This window comes from Triticum dicoccoides, chromosome 6A (genome assembly GCF_002162155.2).
Source record: "Triticum dicoccoides isolate Atlit2015 ecotype Zavitan chromosome 6A, WEW_v2.0, whole genome shotgun sequence".
NCBI classification, from domain to species: Eukaryota; Viridiplantae; Streptophyta; class Magnoliopsida; order Poales; family Poaceae; genus Triticum; species Triticum dicoccoides.
Window position 1 is genome coordinate 4,937,009 of NC_041390.1, and position 15,831 is coordinate 4,952,839.

Here is a 15,831-nt window from a genome sequence, read left to right on the forward strand (position 1 = left end):
ACAGTGAAGTGAGGTGAAGAAGAGAGAGATGAAGAGATGAAGTAGCACAGTGCAGCCTACCAGTTACGTCCACCCCGCTCCGCAATGGCTAAGGCCCAGATAGTGGAGATTGGCCCATCATACCAATCATCTAGGTGTAATATCTAAATAAAAGAAGCAAGATTAGCCAGCTGCTGCAGTATTGTTAGAGCATTTACAGCCGGGCACCCTAAACCCTCCCCCCCCTTTCCCCCAACGCCCGGAAGGACGACCCGCTCGATGACCGGTAAAAAAACCGACCCAGACATGCATCTCAAACGGACCTCAAACACCCGAGCTGACCAGCACACCTCATATCCAGCCCAAATCTAGGCAAGATATGGGGAGGCCCCGATGCAATTGGGTGCATCCGCCATGTCGGACTGACAATAGGATCCTACAGGAAAATACTCTGAAACCCGGCGGTCCGACGCTCGTCTCCTTCGTCGGACCGATTGCATGGCGTTGCTCCGGTCCGATGGGCCGCGTAGTGCCCTAGAACGGCTATTTAAACTGACACCGATACCAAAACCCTACCTGCCGCATTTTCCCCCTCCCGTCCGCCGCCGCCGCTACCTTCCAATCGGTGTCCGCCACCTCTAGTAGCCATGCCCCCATGCCGCCTGGTAAGTAGCTACCTGTATCTAATGCTTGAGAACCAACTGCAATGGCTAGAATGCTTGTGAAATTGGCTTCGGTCCGTGATGCAAAGGAGGAATTGACAAAGCTGTGCGTGCTGTCTCAATCGACTAACAACAACATTGTTTGCGTGCCCATATCGCGCCCAAGCGAGTACCTTCTGCAGCTTGAGTTCCCTCCACCACGTGTGAGATAACAGATCCAGGAGGGATCAGTGGCCATCACTGGTTCATTGAGTTGTTAGGCTCATTGGACGGCACTTCTCCATGGTCACCCACTTTGATTGTTAGGAGTTGCGCGGAGCGTTTGTACTGATGCTCGCGCGAATACATATTCCGACAGCGAAAACAGAGACCATGTTGTCGCCGGTAGTCCCGCAGCTAGCGCTCATGACGAAAATCATTTGTGCCAGTGTGCGGACTCGAGCCGGGACGCAGAACAGAGGCGGCAGACGGCACGACAGTTGTTGCTTGAGGAGGCCGGCCTGTCGTTGGTGTTGGCAGTAGCAAGGGTGGTGGCCTGCAAGTCTCTGTATGTCGAGCACGAGGGCTTTGTTGGTGCATCTCTTCCTCCTGAATACGTGCGAAGACAGTGGCGTGTGTGATGCTGGATGGTGCTTGGATGCGGACCGCGACATGCAATCCGCCCTTGTGACAAATCATTTTGGGCTTAGTGTGGCGTCCAGTGCCAGCAAAATAGCACATGTACACTTTGAATTGTGTACTCAAACCACACTGCCTTGTCGTCAGGAAAATATGTTGTGGAGCTTAGGCTTAGCTGCACCCAAGGTTTTGGTTACCGAATGAGGTAATTTTACCGAGGAGGACTGATAAATGTGGTTACCACGGTTACCGAGAAATACCGACAAATACCGAGAATATTTCGAGCAAATTTTATAGTTAAATTTTGAATTCAAATAAGAAAATGAACGAATATTCAAACCAGAGACCTCTTAAAACAGGAACTAGGTTGCTACCAACATGCCTTAACCAACTTTCATTGCATTAATTAGACCCTACATACCTTACTGTAAATCGAGTGTTTAAATTCAAAAAAATTTAAAAAATGGTATTTTTTGCTCGGTATGACGATTTACCGAGGGGCACGGAAATACGTGGTAACCATGGGAAATCTTGAAATTTCGACTGGTAACCAAAACCTTGCCTGCACCTCCTTATGTAGCCATCCATCTATGCATCATGATTCATGCAAGGATTTTTGTCTTTTTTTGTTTCTTTCAAATATAACAACATATGAGCTTCAAACTTTGCAGCACAACAAAACATTCTAACTAAAATATGGAAAAAAACTTTCAGATTTATTCGTGCATCATAAATACTAAAAATAACATTTTTGAATAAAGAAAATCTCATTTTGTATATTTGTGTTGGTCAAAAAAATCTGTAAGTTTTTTTCTCACATTGTAGTAAGAATGCTTTGCAATCTTGCAAAGCTTGAAGTTCATATGTTGTTTTATTCGGAAGAAACAAAAAAGAGAAAATTTCATGTAGTAAGTTAGTTGTCTAGCACGGATCTCAAAGCTATATTGGAGGGTAAGGATAGGAGGTGTCCATAAGCCCAAGTCTAAAAATCCACGTCCCATGTCTGACAGAGTTGCAAAAGCTTGTGCGTCAAGGATTCAGACTCCTCCTGGCCAAATTCTTCTTCCACAACACACCGGAACATGTCCCAAGTGAGCACTGGATGTGTTTGTCGAAACACGTGCAACGACAGCGTGGCGTGACTGTCCACATACCGTGAGGCGGTCGCCACCCAACTCTGCAGCGAAATGCTGAAGAGTTCGAAGTAAGCCAGTTAGCGATAGAGTCATATGTGTGGTGACTCGCCGTTCAATCAAGGGAACTGGTGCTTGGGTGGCCGGATGTAGGAGTCGTCACCTGGTGGCGATGGTTAGCGGGCCGCTGCGTTGATGGCGACGCTAGAACTGCTGGCCAGTAATTGAAGGAAATATGCCCTAGAGGCAATAATAAAGTTGTTATTTATATTTCCTTATATCATGATAAATGTTTATTATTCATGCTAAAATTGTATTAACCGAAAACTTAGTACATGTGTGAATACATAGGCAAAACACAGTGTCCCTATAGTATGCCTCTACTTGACTAGCTCGTTAATCAAAGATGGTTAAGTTTCCTGACAATAGACATGTGTTGTCATTTGATGAACGGGATCACATCATTAGAGAATGATGTGATGGACAAGACCCATCAGTTAGCTTAGCATAATGATCATTTAGTTTTATTGTTATTGCTTTCTTCATGACTTATACATGTTCCTCTGACTATGAGATTATGCAACTCCCGAATACCGGAGGAACACCTTGTGTGCTATCAAACGTCACAACGTAACTTGGTGATTATAAAGATGCTCTACAGGTGTCTCCGATGGTGTTTGTTGAGTTGGCATAGATCGAGATTAGGATTTGTCACTCCGTGTATCGGAGAGGTATCTCTGGGCCCTCTCGGTAATGCACATCACTATAAGCCTTGCAAGCAATGTGACTATTGAGTTAGCTAAGGGATGATGCATTACAGAACGAGTAAAGAGACTTGCCGGTAACGAGATTGAACTAGGTATGATGATACCGACGATCGAATCTCGGGCAAGTAACATACCGATGACAAAGGGAACAACGTATGTTGTTATGCGGTTTTGACCGATAAAGATCTTCGTAGAATATGTAGGATCCAATATGAGCATCCAGGATCCGCTATTGGTTATTGACCGGAGATGTGTCTCGGTCATATCTACATAGTTCTCGAACCCGTAGGGTCCGCACGCTTAACGTTCGATGACGATTTGTATATTAGTTATGTGATTTGATGACCGAATATTGTTCGGAGTCCCGGATGAGATCATGGACATGACAAGGAGTCTCGAAATGGTCGAGAGATAAAGATTGATACATTGGAAGGTTATATTCGGACACCGAAATGGTTCCGAAGTGTTTTGGGTATTTTCCGGAGTACCGGGAGGTTACCGGAACCCCCCGAGGAAGTAATGGGTCTTAATGGGCTTTAGTGGAAAGGAGAGAAGGGCGTCAAGGGTGGCCGTGCGCCCCCCCAAGGTAGTCCGAATTGGACTAGGAGGGGGCGGCGCCCCCCTCTCCTTCCTTCTCCACTCTTCCTCCTTCCCTCCTTCTCCTAGTTGGAATAGGAAAGGGGGGGGGGCGAATCCTACTTGGACCGGGAGTCCAAGTAGGACTCCGCCCCTTGGCGCGCCCCCTCTAGGGCCGGCCTCCTCTTCCCCCCTCCTCTATATACGTGGGAGGGGGCACCCCAAAGACACACCAAGTCTTCTCTTAGCCGTATGCGGTGCCGCCCTCCGCAGTTACACACATCGGTCATATCGTTGTAGTGCTTAGGTGAATCCCTGCGTCGGTAACTTCATCATCACCATCAACACGCCGTCGTGCTGACAAAACTCTCTCTCTCGTCCTCAACTGTATCAAGAGCTCGAGAGAAGTCATCGAGCTGAACGTGTGCTGAACACGGAGGTGCCGTACGTTCGGTGCTTGGATCGGTTCGATCGTGAAGACGTTCGACTACATCAACCGCGTTATTAAACGCTTCCTCTTTCGGTCTACGAGGGTACGTGGACACGCGCTCCCCTCTCATTGCTATGCATCTCCTAGATAGATCTTGCGTGATCGTAGGAATTTTTTTGAAATACTGCGTTCCCCAACAGTAATGGCATGTAGAAACGGCAGCATGCTCGATGGTGGGGCAGCGATCGCATCGGGTGGAGACTTGCCAGCGCCATCTGCATATGACGATGTCCCTCATGTGCCGCCAGAGTTTGGAGCACCGACGCGGCTAGATCGTCGATCTACGAGCCTGTGGAAGGAGCTGAGGAGGCCAACAGCGAGTTCACCTTGCGAACATTGTCCACATCTGCTTGGCTGAGGCAAATCTACTTTGGCAGGCTCTGCAGCTCATGGGAAACCTGCATGTTGAAGGCGGCTTGCTCCTCCATGCGCCTGTCTGTCACCACCTTCTCTCCGTCAAACGGTGTGAGCAGCTTGTCCATCAGGACGGTGAGGTTGGCAGCCTACTCCTCCATGGCGGTGATGACCTGTTGCGTATGCGCCGATGGCTTGGATGGAACCATTACGCCCGCTCCGTGAAGATTGAACATGCACATGATTTTGGGCGATCTCAGTCAAGCGAAATCGCACCTGATGCCGTGGATGCTACCGATCTGGCAAAGAGAATAATGGCTGGGACGGCGCGAATTTTTGTCAGCAGAGAAATATTTTTGGCACATAGATATCAATTGTGACGACTGAACCCTAGAGATCGATCGCACCGAGGGATTCAGCCCAACACAACCCAGTGGGTTCAGCCCAACACAACCTCTACTCACCCTTCTCCCTCTTAGTCCACTACTAGGTAGGAGCAGGTGTGACAAAAATCTCTCGAATCTTATCAAGTTCGCAAATCTTACAAGAGCATGGGCGTGCATTTGTAGTTCGCAATGCACCACCACCAAGCAGCTAGGAGAGTCATGGGTGAAAGCGTATATATCTAGGTAGTACGTTTTTCTTCAAGGGGAACTACCTAAATCGTCCTTGTCATAACCTTGGCCATCGTCACTGATTGCTTCTCTATAAAATTCCATCGCCTCCTCCATGACCTTCGGTTGCGATAAAAGCCATGACCTTTCCTTAAAGGATGGGTGGACTTTGCATGAGAAGAAAGTGAGCGTACGTAGCAATGCCGTCTCTCCAGCTATCTTGCCAAACTTTTCATAGAACAGAGGGGCAGCATGGGGATCGAAACCAGCAGCAGCGAGTAGCAACATTCCAATGTAATCCGCCTCTCTCTCATTCCTACAATATATATAGAGTAGGTCATAGACATCGTTAACATGATTTCATAATATAATTGCATGAATACATGTATATTAGGTAAATTTTATGAGTTATATTAACATTGATGCATGAACGATTTCAATGACTGAATTAATATAAGTACCTTCGTAAGAACGGCGCGGCGAGAAGGTGGGTCGGAAACTGGTTGAACGCCATGAATATCCTGATCAACTCTACCGTGTGCCTTGCAACAACATGTGCAACCTACGTATGAACCAAATTAACAATAATGCCAACATTGTAAATTAGCGACCCAGCCCACTAATCTAAATTAATGCTTAATATGTTTGTATATGTACCTCATGCCCGAGCATAACGGCAATCTCTGTATCCGTGCTGAACTCTTTGAGGAACCCAGTGGAGACTACAATCTTTCCACCGCCGTGGCTTGATCCTCTATGGATGTCCTCATCTTCGACGACTATCATCTCCCAATTAAGCTCGTCCACCCATTCCATACTCTTTATTATCTGTGAATGTGACAGTCCTCCTCGTGCTATCCTGTTGCTGCTACTATGGATGGCGTGAATGATCTTCAAGCCAATTTCGCGGACGCGGACGCAGTCACGGTTTAGAGGGTCGACGATCTCGGAGGCATGCTCCGCTTTGAACTCCGCGAAGTAGTCTTCGCCCCACTCACCTGCTTCACGGCGAGAACCAAGGACCACGTGTCTGCGGTTGATGTAGGGCACAGTATCGACATGGACGTGGAATCCACGGTTGACGGTGATCTTTGTGCCGCAACGAGAAGTTAGAGCTGCCGCGACCTTGTGCGGAGTGTGGGAGTACCCGCAGGGAGCCAAGTGGCCAGGCACATGCCTTCTCAGGGCGGTGCAGTGGTCCCGAGGAACGAGAACAACCGTAGACGGCCGTCGGAAGAGCTGACCTCCAATAGCATGTAACCGCGAGATGTTGTGATGTGGAGGCCGTAGAAGACGGGCGGCTGCCGGCAGGAGACGACGCGAGCTCCGCAACCACGAGTTCATGTCGTGAAGCTCTTGTTTATAACTCGTATATCCTTCTCGCGTGGATTGGCTGAATTTATTGATGTTGCTGCCATTGCCGTGTAGGAGCAGGAGTCGGAAACCTTCTGGGCTTATGTTTCGGAACTCCAGCTGGTTAGTTTTTTATCTTTTCTTTGAGCGAACTCCAGCTGGCTATCTGGGGTTTTATCCTCGGATTGGGCTGGAATTGGTTTTACTGGGCTATAATATTAGTTATCTGATAGGCCGCACAGGCACTCAAGCCAAGCCGAGCCAAAGCGGCGGCGCCGAAGACTTCAACCTGGAAGCCACCGACGAGTCAAGGGCAGGCAAACCCCTCCTCTCTCCTCTACTAGCTTCTCAAACCGCACTAACTCCCTTCTGCTCTCCACTCTCCCAGCAAAGCTGTTGTCGGATCTGCGCTGTCGGCAATAGCAGCCTTTGACGAGTGGACGTCAGGCCGAAACCACTTCTCCTTCTCGATGTTGGCGCCGAGCCATAGCTTGCTCTTTGTGCCGGTGCCCAGCTCCCTCTCGCTCTCTCTCTCACGCACGAACGAAGGTAGAAGAAAGAGAAAACACAAGACACGGTGATGGTTTTCCGGCACACAAAGGGCAGGCCAGCCGCCACACTCGGCCACACACGCACTAACTAACTAACTACATGCACGCGTGACCCGGCCTCCCCAAGGCCGGCTAATCAGCTAACTACTGACGCCCCACACACACACACACACACGCACGCCGGTCACAAGTCAGAACGCACATCCTGACTAGTTGACCTACCAACCAACTAACTACATGCATCAAGCTTAGTACTAATAATTTTTTCCTAAAATCCTGACTTGTCGTCGTCGAAGTTGTCACGGCTCCCGTCATCGAAGTTATCATGGCCGTGGCGGACTCGACCTGGCGCACCCTCGCCGGCCACCACCGCCACGGACTCAACCTAGTGCGCTGACGCCGCCACCACCCGGCGTTCGGGCGACATACGCCGTCGATGCCGTCGCGCTCAAACGCGAGTCTACCCGGAGGCTGTTGGCACTGGTCCCATACAATAGGACACCGATGAGTACTTTCCGCCAGAGAGGTAAGTACACAACCTGCTGCTCGATGCGTTCTAGCGGGGCCGATACTTTTGGCCAAACACGTAGGCACGTTCAACACAGCAAAGCAGGCACAAAGGCAGGTGGATTGGTTCTTCTCTGGCCACAGCACACGTACACGTACACGTACGTATACCTGCAATCCGCCGGGTTTGCTTGATCAATCTAGACTAGCACAACACGTGAACACGAAACGCTGATGGATCGCAACAGGAGCGTGTCACTCCTGGGATATGTTATTGCTTTGATCTGAGTTCGGTTCAGATTACAGAGGTATACCTATGTGTTGTGTATATAGTATATAGGATCAAACGCTAGTAAACCTACACGTCTACACAGTCCTAATCCTAGTACTATTAGGTGATTGCACCAAGTCCGAGCCGGACTAGGCCACACATCATGGTTATTTCCAACAGAGGCCGCTTGATGGTGTCGCACCGCGCCGCTGCGGCTTCCACCGCCGCGCTGCACCTCCATGCCGTCCCGTTGTGCCGCACGTCGGCGGCCTCTGCACCACCCACGCAGCGCCTCCGCAGCCGCCGCGCTCGTCATGGACTCACCGCATGCCGCCTCCACATCCGCCATGGTAGCGGCAGCACCCCGCACCTCCACAGGCCCACACATGGCCCGGAACTTCACCGCGCATCCGCCGGCGAACGCCGCCATCGCCGGCACACCTCCGGCAAGGGGAACAACGCCCAAGACAACCAAGCTCATGATACCAATTGTTTGGACAAACCCTCCGGCGACAAACGCCGAGTAGCCCTCCAGCGAGCAACGCCAAACGGAGGGAGAAGAAGATGAACAAAACACACTTGGTTATGGCGATGAACGCCCCGGCCGACGAACAGCCTGTTTGTTGACCTCTATTCAACTCACACGCAGCACAACCCGGAAGAACTTTCACTGAGACACATTTGTCCCGGTTCTTGGCACGAACCGGGACCAATGGGCCTCGCTCCTGGCCCACAGCCATTGGTCCCGCTTCGTGGCACGAACCGGGACAGAAGGGGGAGCTTTAGTCCCGGTTCCAACCACGAACCGGGACAAATTAGTTGCCTATATATACCCCATCACCGCATCAGAGCACTCCACAGTGCTCTGTTTTTTGCTCGCCGGCGAGGGGGAGGGCATTTGAATGCTCTAGCTCACCTCCTATGCATATGAGGTGTTCGATGAAATTACCGAGCCACACTAGTTAATTTTTCTCGTCTCGAAACTCGACCTGCGAGCTCCATTTTTCCCTGAGATTTGTCTAGGTTTAGCGGTCCGTCACGCCCCATCCCCGTCTTCACCGCAGTCGATCGCCTGCGCCAGCACAACCGTGGTGAGCCTCTTGTTCTTACCTTCTTTCTGAAAGAAAAAAAATTTCTTACTTTAGATAGATACTTGTCTAATTTTCTTACTTTTCTTATTTATTGTTATTATATAGTGCGATGGTTTTGGTATCCGCCCCCGTCGGTCCTTGTCCTGTCTATGATTCGGATGTGTTATATATTATCTTTTTATAACTATTTGATTCATCTATTGTTTATGACAATTATGCCATGATCAAACTAGCACTTCCCTCTGCAAAGGAGCCATCAGTAGAGATAGCCACTTCATCAGGATCCAGCCAATGCCAGGCTTAGCCATACCATGTAGTCCTCCCCTAAATCCCAAGCTCTTCACCAGTGACACACTTCCCCTTCATAAATGTCCATCCCATCTCGTTTTCGGAACATAAACGGTGGATCACCGTAGTTGAACAGGTATCTCCTAGTTGCTTCAACCGGTGAATTCTAGTTGCCATGCACCACATCATTCACGAGTTGCTATATTCTCCATGACGCCATGACCACAACAACACTCAGCATTTCCGTCCACTGAAATTGCGCACAGTATATCAAACACCCTCTCTAGTCCAGTATAAACAGTGTCAACAACAGCCGACATCTCCCAAACTTACATGACATCGCTCCATAGTGCATAAGAACTGGGCAAACAATTATTGCATGGAAAGAATCACCATCATTCATACAACAACAAGAACAACTTCCCACCTGCACAATATGTTTTCTTTTTTAATTCACCATCCTCGGAAAGTCTATCTATTAGCAATCTCCAAGCAAAAAAAAAAAAAAAATCATCTCCTGCGGTACCAGGGTTTTGCCCAATTAACTACGTTCCAAAAAGGCATCTCCACCGATTGTCGATATCTTGAAGCTCCTACATGTCTTCTCTGGACAGAGTATCATTACGAACAATTTCGGAGACAACCAAGTGGCAAGTGCTTTCAACAGAGAACAAATTTGACTTCTCTGGTTTCCATACAAGAAAAATCATGGTCTCTGCTTAAAGAAGTATTAACTTGTATGGTCGTATCAGCATCCTTCAGAATAAAAAAAAACTCCATTACCAAATGTTCTTTCTAGCGGCCATCTTCCTCAAGTAAACTAGCAGGTGCCGATGTCGGGGGGCGCGCCTCAAAGCCAAGTGGCGGGCCAAGAGAGGCGCACGAGCGGGCGGCTAGCGGGGATGGAGTCGGGGCGAACTGCGGGTGCGGCGGCGCGAGAGAGGAGGAGACGCGCAGCGGCAGGGAGGAGCGGCGGCGGCCGGTGTGGGAGATGTGCACGGGCGGCGGCGGCAGCGGAAGCTAGGGTTTAGAAACTAAAAACTGATACCATGAAGATGTATGAATTGCACGATGTATTGATTTGGTGCAATGTGCACGGTATCACTACTAGGAAAAGGGCTATATCTGATATGGACATTAATGACGCACCATGTATGTGTTGCGCCACTGCTATATAGCAATGGCGCAACACATACAGGTGCGCCATTATTGACATATTACTAATGGCGCACCTGATGTATGGTGCGCCATTAGTAGTTTTGAAAAAATAATAAAAACAATTGTTAGTAATGGCGCATCAGGGGATAGTGCGCCATTACTACTCCCTCCGTCCGCGAATAAGTGTACTTCTAGCTTTTGTCTCAAGTCAAAGTTTTGAAATTTTGACCAACTATATACAAAAGAGTGATAATATATATGACATCAAATTGATATATTATGAAAGTACATTTCAAAATAGATCTAGTGATATAATTTAGTGTCATAAATGCTAGTACTTTTCCCTATAAAATTGGTCAAAGTTTTAAAACTTTAACCTAGGAAAAAAGCTAGAAGAACACTTATTCGTGGACGGACGGAGGGAGTAGTTGATATAGTAATGGCGCACCACACTCACCGTGCGCCATTAGTAGTTTTGAAAAAAGAAAATTTTGTTAGTAATGGCGCATCAGTGGACGGTGCGCCATTACTAGTTCAAACTAGTAATGGTGCACGCACTGTCCACTGGTGCGCCATTACTAACAATTTTTTATTTTTTTGAAGTATTAATGGCGCATCACACACCAGGTGCGCCATTAATAACACTGGTGCTAAATGCACCCCCTGGTGGACCGCATTTTCAGTTTTTAAAAAAATAAAAAAAATGATGGAAATGTCAAAAAAAAAAGTTTCCCATGTGATACGTGGTCTAGTTGTTGGGAAAATTTACAAATATGAATTTCGACTTTATTTGCAAAATCTCTATGGAATTTTGTAAAATGGGCATAATTTTTGCATATGAACTCGGATTAAAAAGTTTTTTATATGAAAAATCATCTACTCGAAAAGTTACATCCGAATTCAACCGGGGAACCCCGTTGAACATCTTTAAAATCCCAAAAAACCTAACAGAACGAAAGATACGGGGCTTTTAAGATCTAGAGGGGGAAATGAAATTTTTTTAAAACTTACTAGTGACGCACCATTTGCTAGGTGCGCAACTAGTAACAGAAAAAAATTGGTTTAAAAAAATTGGTTTAAAAAATATGACCGGGAAGTTTGAAATATTTTTTCAAAATTTCATCACACTCATGAACATGAATAAAGTCCTAGATATCAACAAGGTTTAATAGGATTGATATGATAGATATATCAACAAGTGCCTGTGAAGTGAGCTGGTGCTGGGGTTGGATAGAACTGTGAAGTTAAGCGTGCTTGGGCTGGAGTAGTGTGAGGATGGTTGACCTTTCGGGAAGTTTGACCATAGAGTGCGATTTGACTTGAGATTAAGCCATAGTGATGTCGCACCAGAGATGCGCCATTACTATTTTGTTACTAATGGCGTGATAATAGTGGCACACCTGTAGTGCGCCATTAATAGCCAAAAAAGGTGCTTCACTAATTTGCCTTTTTCTAGTAGTGTATATATAAGTACAAGTAGGCCCTCTACCTCAATCTACACAACAAACTAGAGAGGTGGGCCTAATGTACAAAAGACAATATACATGCACGAATATCGTACTCAACACCATGAATCTCTCTCAAATAAACCATGGGTTCTTGGGGCAGATCATAGCCAATCTATTGTGTGTAATTATTATTCTCTGGGTTTTTTGTGGAGTGGATCATAAAAACTCATTGCTGCTTCATTGTACTGGATCAATCAGGGTTGGGTTTGGGCAATTCCCATGGGAACAAAATTATATCCGTACCCTATCCATGATAGATCGGGTCAGATTCCGGTGCTGTGCATGGACGAAAAAATGTATCCCAACCCTGCACATTCGAGTCCATGGATAAAATTGCCTCCTTAATGAGAGTTCGCACGGGGTGGCAGCACGGTAATTTCTATCAACGGGTGAAACGCTTACTGGTGGGGCCAAAAGCGGCAATCACAGCGTGGATTCACTAGAGAGGAGCATTTCCAGGGAGCTTAGTGTTTTTAGGAGAGACGCTCGTCTTTGTGGAGTTGACTGATTTTTTGTGTGGGACTGGCATCTACTGAACAGGTCTAGCAGGCCCTGTTGGTATATGATATTTGTTTCCTTTGTTGTTTTCTTTGCTTTTCTGTTATCTTCTTTTATGTTTTTCTGTGTTCTTTTTTCCCTTTTCTTAGTTCTTTAGCTTTGTCTTTCCTTATGATTTTATCTTTTTTTCCCATGTCTTTTAAATTTCCGCAGTGACTACTATCAATAATATTCATCACGTTTTCAAAAGGTTATCCAGTATTTTAAAATGTTGATTGTGTATTTAAATAATTATTCATTATGTATTTTAAAATGTGTTCATAGTGTATTAAAAGTGTTCATCATATATTTTTAGAAAATCCATCGTTTATATTAGAACAATTGAATAATTTGGAAAATTAGCATGAACATTTTGAATACACTATTTTTTTGTTCCTGCAACACATGATAATATTTTCACTTTTAAATTTCTATAAAATGGATAAAACTAGTTAAAATTAAAGAAAAATCAATTAAATGTTTCTTTGTTCTTGTTTTTCATTTCCTTTATATTTTCTTTGTGCCAAGAATAACTCCTATGTTTTTTTGTGGTATCACTCCACGGGGAATAACTCCTATGTTTTTTTGTGGTATCACTCCAAGAATAGGCAAAAGAACAGAGCTTTTGTACGTTTTTGTGTCAAATGGGGAAATACAGATGATGCATGCTCGTTAAGTGTTGGAGGATATTCTGCAGCACACATTGATTGAGGAAATATGTCCATTGATTACAATGTGTTTGTTTGCAACCAAATTGACTGAAGAAACAAGTCCGCTGATTACTGTGTTTGTTTGCTCCTCTTTCAGGGTCGATCCAATTCCAAGTACGGCGTGTGTGGATGACAAGAGGCTGCTGTGTTCCGCAATGCCAGCTGGTTCCTCCCCAGCGCCGCTGGACGATGAGAATCTCCTCCAGGAAATCCTCCTCCGCCTCGCTCCGCTGCCATCCGTGTAAAACAAGATATTTTGGGAACTGCACGACACCCCTAACCAGGGTGTGGCTATCTCATTATATAGAGGTACCCAAGGGGTACAATACAACGTTACAATACAGAGGCTACGTATATACAGTCTAACACCCTCCCTCAATCTTAACTATGTCCTGAAGTACAAAGCAAGTTAAGATTGCGCCTACAGCCTACAAACTGTGGTTGTGGTAGAGGCTTCGTGAAGATGTCAGCAAGTTGATCCTTTGATGAGATGAACTTGATACAGAGTAGCTTCTGTGCAACACGTTCCCGAACAAAGTGATAATCCACCTCAATGTGTTTTGTTCTTGCATGAAACACTGGATTAGAAGAAAGATATGTAGCACCAATGTTGTCACACCACAGAACTGGAGGACGAGCTTGAGGAACACGCAACTCTCTCAACAGAGACTGTACCCATATGATCTCAGCAGTTGCATCAGCAACGGCTTTGTATTCAGCCTCAGTACTGCTGCGAGACACAGTTGCTTGCTTGCGAGCATTCCAGGCGATCAAGTTAGGACCCAGAAATACCGCATAACCCCCCGTGGATCGCCTGTCATCCGGACAACCAGCCCAGTCGGCATCAGAGAAGGCCGAGAGCTCATATGACGGTGCAGGCTGAAGATGCAGACCATAGGCAACAGTACTACTGACATAGCGCAAAATACGCTTGACGGCTGACCAGTGAGACGTCCTGGGTGCATGCAAAAACTGACAGACACGGTTAACTGCATAGGAGATATCAGGCCTGGTGATAGTGAGATATTGCAGACCACCAACAATACTGCGATACTCAGTAGCATCATCAGCCGAGAGAGAGTCACCATCAAGAGCAGACAACCGATCAGTAGCAGACAACGGAGTGAGAACAAGTTTGCATTTGAGCATTCCAGCACGACGCAACAAGTCCAAGGAGTACTTCTTCTGAGTGAGAGTCAAACCTGCAGAAGACCGTGAAACCTCAAGACCAAGGAAAAAGTGAAGAGCACCCAAATCCTTGACAGCAAAATCATCACGAAGAGCAACCACAAGGCGATCAGCTGCAGCAGCCGAAGAACTGACAAGGAAGATATCATCAACATAAACCAGGATATACATCGTAACCTCAGGGCGCTGGAGGAGGAACAGTGATGTATCAGCAGTGGATGGAGTAAACCCAAGAGCCCGAAGAACGGATCCAAGACGAGCATGCCATGCACGAGGAGCCTGTTTCAGTCCATACAGCGCCTTGACCAGATGACAGAGATGATGAGGTCATGTCGGATCAACAAAACCAGGCGGCTGACGCATATAAACCTCCTCCTCCAGAATGCCATGGAGAAAGGCATTCTGTACATCAAGCTGACGAAGGAACCATCCACGAGTAATCGCAAGAGACAGTAGTAACCGAATGGTAGTAGGATTGATAACTAGACTGAACGTGTCTTCATAATCAAGACCATACCTCTGTTTGAAGCCCTTGGCGACTAACCGTGCCTTGTAACGTTTAATGGAACCATCAGCATGGCGCTTGACCTTGAAAACCCACTTGGAATCAATGATGTTGACGCCAGACTTTGGAGGAACAAGACGCCAAGTATCATTCTGTTGGAGGGCATAAAACTCTTGTTCCATTGCAGCACGCCAATGAGGAATACTCAACGCAGCCTGAAAGTGACGAGGCTCTGCATGAGGGTCGCCAGCAGTATGAGCCATGCACGCAGCAAGCCATGCAAGCGTGCCATCTGTCCGCTCTTTCGGGCGAAACACACCAGACTGGCTCCGTGTGCGCGGTCGAAGTGTGACGGCAGAATCTGCCGGAGCCGGAGCTGGAGCAGAATCAGCAGAGGTCGTGGACGAGGCCAAAGCCGAGTCCGGCGAGTCAGGCTCCCCGGTGGCCGAGGCAGGCGACGAGGCCGCTGGGCTAGCGACAGCACCAGCCGGCCCAGGGGACGCCCCCGCCAGTGGCCCAGGCGAGCCACGCAAGGCTGGTGACGCCCGCGAGCCAGGCGAGCCGAGCGAGGGTCCCGCTGGTGTGGACGAGGCTCGCTGGTCGGGCGAGATGGCCACTGGCGAAGCCTGCGAGCCGGGCGAGGCGGCTACTGGGGTGGCCGGGTCCTGCGAGTCGGACGAGGCGGGCGAGGCACCCGCCACTGGCGCTGGCGTGGGTGAGCCAGGCGGGCTGGCCGCCTCGGGCGACCAGAGAGCGGGTTGGCGGGTGCCACCCGTTATGCATGGCACATGCACGTCCCGACCAGAAGAATCATCGGCGACCTGTTCATCAAGGAGCTCGAGCCGAGCACCGCGTCCGATACCTGCAGCATGATTAGGAAGCAACGCAGGGGCATATGCAACATCCACAAACTGATCAGGCGTAGGTGTAGACACAGGCATTGGTGGTGTGGAAGTGGAAGTGGTGAGGTC

General features: G+C 47.7%; 1 non-coding gene across 1 annotated transcript; it reads left to right on the forward strand.

The window, feature by feature from the left end:
• The first annotated feature begins 8,559 nt into the window (after nucleotides 1-8,559).
• On the forward strand, nucleotides 8,560-8,691 carry LOC119319758. Its single transcript, XR_005154616.1, has one exon. It is a non-coding gene; the product is annotated as a small nucleolar RNA SNORA57 (small nucleolar RNA).
• Nucleotides 8,692-15,831: the final 7,140 nt, after the last annotated feature.